Below are 8,109 nucleotides of genomic sequence, written 5' to 3' on the forward strand. Positions count from 1 at the left end.
TTTAATAAAATACATTCAAACAATTCTTTTTGAATCGAAAACAGTAAAACAAATTCAAACAAAGCTTTTTGAATCAAAAGAAAGTCAAACACATTCAAACAAAGCTTTTTGAATCAATTGAAAGTCAAACACACTCAAACAAATCTTTATAAATCAAATGAATGTCAAACACTTTCAAACATATCTTTTTGAAACAAATGAAAATCAAATGAGTTCAAACAAAGCTTTTTGAATCAAAAGAAATTTAAACACATTCAAACAAATCTTTTCGGATCGAAATACAGTCAGACACATTCAAACAAAGCTTTATGAATCCAAAGAAAGTCAAACACATTCAAACAATTCTTTTTGAGTAGAAAAAAGTAAAAACACATTCAAACAAAGCTTTTAGAATCAAAAGAAAGTAAAAAAACATTCAAAAGAAGTTTTTTAAATCAAATTAAAGTCAAACACATTCAAACAATTTTTTTTTAAATCATATGAAAGACAAACACATTCAAACATAGCTTTTTGAATCAAATGAAAGTCAAACACATTCAAACAAAGCTTTTTAAATCAAATGAAAGTCAAATACATTCAAACAAAGCTTTTTTAATCTAATGAAAGTCAAACACAATCAAACAATTCTTTTTGAATCGAAATAAAGTAAAACAAATTCAAACAAAGCTTTTTGAATCAAAAGAAAGTCAAACACCTTCAAACAAGCTTTTTTTAATCAAATGAAAGTCAAACACATTCAAACAAAGCTTTTTGAATCAAATAAAAGTCAAACACATTCAAACAAATCTTTTTAAATCAAATGAAAGTCAAACACATTCAACCATAGCTTTTTAAATCAAATGAAAGTTAAACACATTCAAACAAAGCTTTTGATTCAAATGAAAGTCAAACACATTCAAATAAATCTTTTTGAATCGAAATAATGTCAAACACATTCACAGAAAGCTTTTTGAATCAAATTAAAGCCAAAAACATTCAAACAAAGCTTTTTGAATCAAATGAAATTTAAACACATTCAAACAAATCTTTTTAGATCCAAATACAGTCAAATACATTTAAACAAAGCTTAATGAATCAAAAGAAAGTCAACCACATTGAAACAATTCTTTTTGAATCGAAGAAAAGTAAAATCACATTAAAAAAAAACTTTTTGAATCAAAAGAAAGTAAAAAACATTCAAACAAAGTTTTTTGAATCAAATGAAAGTCAAACACATTCAAACAAATCTTTTTAAATCTTATGAAAGTCAAACACATTCAAACATAGCTTTTTGTATCAAGTGAAAGTCAAACACACTCAAACAAAGCTTTTTGAATCAAATGAAAGTCAAACACATTCAAACAAATCTTTTTAAATCATATGAAAGTCAAATACATTCAAACATAGCTTTTTGAATCAAATGAAAGTGAAACACACTCAAACAAAGCTTTTTGAATCAAATGAAAGTCAAACACATTCAAACAAATCTTTTTAGATCAAAATTAAGTCAAAAACATTCAAACAAAGCTTTAAGAATCAAAAGAAAGTCAAACACATTGAAACAATTCTTTTTGAATCGAAAAAATTAGAATCACATTCAAATAATGCTTTTTGAATCAAAAGAAAGTCAAACACATTCAAACAAAGTTTTTTGAATCAAATGAAAGACAAACACATTCAAACAAATCTTTTTAAATCATATGAAAGTAAAACACATTCAAACACAGCTTTTTGAATCAAATGAAAGTCAAACACACTCAAACAAAGCTTTTTGAATCAAATGAAAGTCAAACACATTCAAACAAAGATTTTTGATTCAAAAGAAATTCAAATACAATCAAACAAAGCTTTAAGAATCAAAAGAAAGTCAAACACATTCTAACAATTCTTTTTGAATCGAAAAAGTAAAATACATTTAAACAAAGTTTTTTTAATCAAAACAAAGTCAAACACATTCAAACAAAGCTTTTTGAATCAAATGAAAGCCAAACACATCGAAACAAATTTTTTTAAATCATATAAAAGTCAAACACATTCAAACATAGGTTTTTGAATCAAATGAAAGTCAAACACATTCAAATAAAGCTTTTTGTATCAAATGAAAGTCGAACACATTATTCAAACAAATTTTTTTGAGCGAAATAAATTCAAACACATTCAAACATAGCTTTTTCAGTCAAATGAAAGTCAAACACATTCAAACAAAGCTTTTTAAATCAAATGAAAGTCAAACACTTTCAAACATATCTTTTTGAAACAAATGAAAGTCAAATGAGTTCAAACAAAGCTTTTTGAATCAAAAGAAATTTAAACACATTCAAACAAATCTTTTCGGATCGAAATACAGTCAGACACATTCAAACAAAGCTTTATGAATCAAAAGAAAGTCAAACACATTCAAACAATTCTTTTTGAGTAGAAAAAAGTAAAAACACATTCAAACAAAGCTTTTAGAATCAAAAGAAAGTAAAAAACATTCAAAAGAAGTTTTTGGAATCAAATGAAAGTCAAACACATTCAAACAAATTTTTTTAAATCATATGAAAGACAACCACATTCAAACATAGCTTTTTGAATCAAATGAAAGTCAAACTCATTCAAACAAAGCTTTTTAAATCAAATGAAAGTCAAATTCATTCAAACAAAGCTTTTTTAATCTAATGAAAGTCAAACACAATCAAACAATTCTTTTTGAATCGAAATAAAGTAAAACAAATTCAAACAAAGCTTTTTGAATCAAAAGAAAGTCAAACACCTTCAAACAAGATTTTTTAATCAAATGAAAGTCAAACATATTCAAACAAATCTTTCAAAACCAAATAAAAGTCAAACACATTCAAACATAGCTTTTTGAATCAAATGAAAGTCAAACATATTCAAATTAAGCTCTTTGAATCAAATGAAAGTCAAACACGTTCAAACAAAGCTTTTAGAATCAAATGAAAGTCAAATACATTCAAACAATTCTTTTTAAATCAAAAAAAAGTAAAACACATTCAAACAATGCTTTTCTAATCATAAAAAACTTAAACACATTAAAACAAAGCTTTTTGAATCAAATGAAAGTCAAACACATTTAAACAAATCTTTTTAAATCAAATGAAAGTCAAACACATTCAACTATAGCTTTTTGAACCAAATGAAAGATAAACACATTCAAACAAAGCTTTTGATTCAAATGAAAGTCAAACACATTCAAATAAATCTTTTTGAATCGAAATAATGTCAAACACATTCACAGAAAGCTTTTTGAATCAAATTAAAGCCAAACACATTCAAACAAGACTTTTTAAATCAAATGAAATTTAAACACATTCAAACAAATCTTTTTAGATCCAAATACAGTCAAATACATTCAAACAAAGCTTAATGAATCAAAAGAAAGTCAAACACATTGAAACAATTATTTTTGAATCGAAAAAAACTAAAATCACACTCAAATAAAACTTTTTGAATCAAAAGAAAGTCAAACACATTCAAGCAAAGTTTTTTGAATCAAATGAAAGTGAAACACATACAAACAAATCTTTTTAAATCATATGAAAGTCAAACACATTCAAACATAGCTTTTTGAATCAAATGAAAGTCAAACACACTCAAACAAAGCTTTTTGAATCAAATGAAAGTCAAACACATTCAAACAAATCTTTTTAGATCAAAATACAGTTAAAAACATTCAAACAAAGCTTTAAGAATCAAAAGAAAGTCAAACACATTGAAACAATTCTTTTTGAATCGAAAAAAAGTAAAATCACATTCAAAAAAAGCTTTTTGAATCAAAAGAAAGTCAAACACATTCAAACAAATCTTTTTAAATCATATGAAAGTCAAACACATTCAAACATAGCTTGTTGAATCAAATGAAAGTCAAACACACTCAAACAAAGTTTTTTGAATCAAATGAAAGTCAAACACATTCAAACAAATCTTTTTAGATCAAAATACAGTCAAACACATTCAAACAAAGCTTTAAGAATCAAAAGAAAGTCAAACACATTGAAACAATTCTTTTTGAATCGAAAAAAGTAAAATGACATTCAAAAAAAGCTTTTTGAATCAAAAGAAAGTCAAACACATTCAAACAAAGTTTTTTGAATTAAATTAAAGTCAAACACATTCAAACAAATCTTTTTAACTCATATGAAAGTCAAACACAACTTTTTGAATCAAATGAAAGTCAAACACACTCAAACAAAGCTTTTTGAATCAAATGAAAGTCAAACACATTCAAACAAATATTTTTAGATCAAAATTAAGTCAAAAACATTCAAACAAAGCTTTAAGAATCAAAAGAAAGTCAAACACATTGAAACAATTCTTTTTGGATAAAAAAAAAATTAGAATTACATTCAAAATATGCTTTTTGAATCAAAAGAAAGTCAAACACATTCAAACAAAGTTTTTTGAATCAAATGAAAGTCAAACACATTCAAACAAATCTTTTTAAATCATATGAAAGTCAAACACATTCAAAAATAGCTTTTTAAATCAAATGAAAGTCAAATACATTCAAACAAAGCTTTTTTAATCTAATGAAAGTCAAACACAATCAAACAATTGATGAGTGTCATTTATGGCACTCATAGGGTAGTCTTTTAGGGTTATTTCTTTCCCTTTTTCATGCTTTCTTCTCTTATTTTTGGTCCTTTTTCCTTAGGTTTCTCTTTCTCCACTTTTCTTTATGGTTCTCGTGTTTTCCTTTTATTTGGCTCTTTTTCCTGTTATTTCCATTCTTTGTTTGCTTGTGTATGTATTTGGAGAATCACCTTTGCAAAGGAATCAAGTTGGGACCTTAATGATCAAGGAAGAAGCATTTGGCTAAAGAGGGCTTAGAGAGGCCTTGGAGAGGGTTCCAGGGTATTTCAAGCAGGCCGCGGGCGCGGGTCAGTGGAGCCGTGGGCGCGGGCTCAAGAAGAGCAAATTGAAAGATTTTGGCAGGAGCTTCCCGCGATTGCCCCGCGGGCTCTTCGCGGGCGCGGGAAATCTGGAGAGGGCGCTCCATCTTAGAGAGACCGCGGCCCCCTGATTGAGTTTTGGGAGTGGGGGATTAGCCGCGGGCGCGACACCTTTGGCCGCGGGCGCGGGTTTATCTTGCCGCGGGCGCGACACCTTTGGCCGCGGGCGCGGGTTTATCTTGCCGCGGGCGCGGGTGCTGCCCAGAAAGCCCGCGGAGGGTTCCGTACCCATTTCTCCGCGGCCGCGGATTCATTGAGATAGACCGCGGGATTTGCCGGTTTCTTCTTTACCTATAAATAGAATTGTAATTCCTTTTTGGAACCAACTTTTTGATAATATTTCATTAGCTTAGTTTTAGAGAGAGAATTTAGAGAGAAGTTCTTGGTTTTGGATTTGTAACTCAACATTTGATCAATCAAGTTTGGATTTCTTCATTTTCAATCATCAATATTAGTGAGAATCTCTTCCTTCTTTCATCTTTTAATTACTTGCTATTTGATTTTTTGCTTGTTGCTTATTCTTCTTTGGATTTGAATTTGATATTGTTGAATATTTTGATTTCTCTTAGATTTTGATATAGAATGAAGATTAATGCAATTTCTAGTTATTTGTTCTTGAATTTCACCATCATTAGTGAGTAGATTAGTTTCTAGGGAAAGGGGGAAGCATGTTTGATTAATGAAATTGCTATTTGATTCTCTTTGATTGATTGATTTGTTGCAATTAAATTGGTTGACATAGTTTTGCATGTGATTGATTAGACTAGGAGTGATCAACCTATAAGATTAATCTAGATTGCATTGCAACTCTTAATGACATGAACAATTGAATTGAAAGTTGCTCTAATTGATTGGGTTTGCTTGTGATTCTTCTCGATTTGCCTTTCATAGTGACACCTAGATTGGCCTATAGGAGATAGCATTTGAACTCTCTTGATTGCTACTATTGTTTGTCCACTGCAATACTTGAATTAATTGATTGAGCTCTAAACTAGCATTATCATTGAACTTGCATGTGGAACCCATATCCCTAGTGTTTAGGCCTTTATTTTACTTGATTAGACTTGTTTTAGTTTACCATAGTGCCAACCATAATCTCAACTCCATCTTCGAGGTAACTTGACTTAGACTCTAGTTTTCATCATTACATTCCCTAGGGATCGACCCTTAACTTGCCCTATATTCATATAAGGTTGGTTAGGTGTTTACAAATTTAGTTTGACTTGGGGGAAGGGTAGATAACGACATACATTTTCCTCTTGTCAAAATGGTGCCGTTGCCGGGGAATGCTATTGGTGCTTAGCTTTTGTTGTTGAGTCAACTTCATTTTAATTGAAAAAAAAATAATAATACAAAAAGATTTTGTTTCTTTAGGCTACACTTGTAGCCGTGCTACTAATATTTTCTTTGAAGTTTTGCATGCATAGAGCTCGTGATCGATCCATTGTGCCTTTTGACCCGGAAATCGAAAGGACTCTCTCAAGGAGAAGAATAGCTAATCGATCCTTGGGGTATAGTTCTTCAAGTGAAGAAGAGATTGAAGAAGAGCAAGGCATGGGAGAAAATCCAAGAGTGGCCTTGAAGGAGCTAGGAATACCCGGTGCTTATAGGTTTGAGAGCGGCATAGCTCCGCCTACAACACCGGCAAATGATTTCGAGATTCGGCCGGCCATGATCACCTAAATTGAGAGGAGGCAATATAGTGGGGCTAAGAATGAGAGCCCGTTGAACCATCTCAAAGAATTTGAGAAATATTGCAACACCATCAAAGTCAACGGAGTTTCTCAAGAGTTCATCCGCCTCAAGTTGTTCCCCTTCTCTCTCATAGGAAGATCCTTAGAGTGGCTAGATAAAGAGGTGAAGCCCAATTTCTTGAGAACATGGGATGATGTTACAAAGGCCTTCTTGTCCCTCTTCTACCCTCAAAAAAAGACGGCGGAGGCAAGAGCCTTGATTCAAGGGTTCAAGCAAAGGCCAAATGAAAGCCTTTACGAAGCATGGGAGAGATACAAAGAGTATCAAAAGGAGTGCCCTCACCACGGAATCCCAACATACCAAGTGTTTCGGGGTTTTTGTCCCTCGGGAGAGTTACAACACTGAAACTGGATTCAACTGAGGACGCTTGTACCTGCAAAGCAAACGGACCTTCGGATGGTTGGGGGTCCGCCTCCGAAGATTAAGTCAACAAACGTTCGGAAATAAAACGTGCGGAAGTAAAGTTATCTGCTTGGATTCCAAGCTTAGGTAAAGTGAGATAAGTGACGTATTATCTCGTATTGCGTGTCAAAATTCTCTCTCTGTCATAAATGACATAATGTCCCTATTTATAGGGTCCTTTTGAAGAGTGTGCCTTCCTAGGATCTGGTGACCCAGGAATTAGGTCACGCCGTTTTGCGGCGCCTCGGGATTTGGGCCTTAGAAGGCCGCCATCCCAGGGCCAATGCCTGAGTGACACGTGTCACTGTGCCCAAAAGGATTCTGGAGCACTTTTTGAGTGACACGTGTCGCCACCTGAATGGTCCCTGCTGGACCTTCAGTCCACGTAGGACGGAGAAGAGCCCACCCTCCACGTGTCATTATTCCATAGGTCCAAATGGCACCTATACGGAGGACACGTGGCGCTTTCTGATTGGGCTACCTAGCCTGGTATGAAATACCCAAATCATTTGCCCCTCACAGGGGTCACGTGCATTGCACGTGACTCCTGTGACAGGTGTCAGTATCTGAGTGGTCAGATTCAAAAATTACTTGAGGGAAAAAATTAGGGTTTTACCCCCCTATAAATAGTAAGGTTTGACCCCCCCTTGGATTCACACCTTGGCGAATCTCTGGAGAATCTTGGACTTTTTGACTTAAAGAATCTCAAAATTCCCTAAGCGTTTTTCAAGCATCCGACACTCGGCCAACAGTCCGACCGTTCTTAAATCAACCAGGCGTTTTTCTCCCTTCTTCTAAGGTAACGCCTGTTTTTTTTTCTTTTTACTCTTCATTTTTTCTTTGTTTTCGAAAAAATGTGGCACGGCGTAGGATAGTGATCAGCCGGTCACCGGGGACGGCTGAATCTAGAACTAGCAATGCCGAATGCTTGGCCAAAGACCCTGCTTTGCGAACTTCTCCGAATCCGACCGTTTCCGTGTCTGTGCAGGACTCTATGGCCCGGACCAAAAGAACAGCA

At 33.1% G+C, this 8,109-nt stretch overlaps 1 pseudogene; it reads right to left on the minus strand.

Moving 5' to 3' along the window:
* Positions 1-6,880: 6,880 nt before the first annotated feature.
* Positions 6,881-6,979, minus strand: LOC145633505 (small nucleolar RNA R71; annotated as a pseudogene).
* Positions 6,980-8,109: the final 1,130 nt, after the last annotated feature.

Source organism: Chenopodium album, chromosome 5 (genome assembly GCF_948465745.1).
Source record: "Chenopodium album chromosome 5, dcCheAlbu1.1, whole genome shotgun sequence".
Taxonomy (NCBI): domain Eukaryota; kingdom Viridiplantae; phylum Streptophyta; class Magnoliopsida; order Caryophyllales; family Amaranthaceae; genus Chenopodium; species Chenopodium album.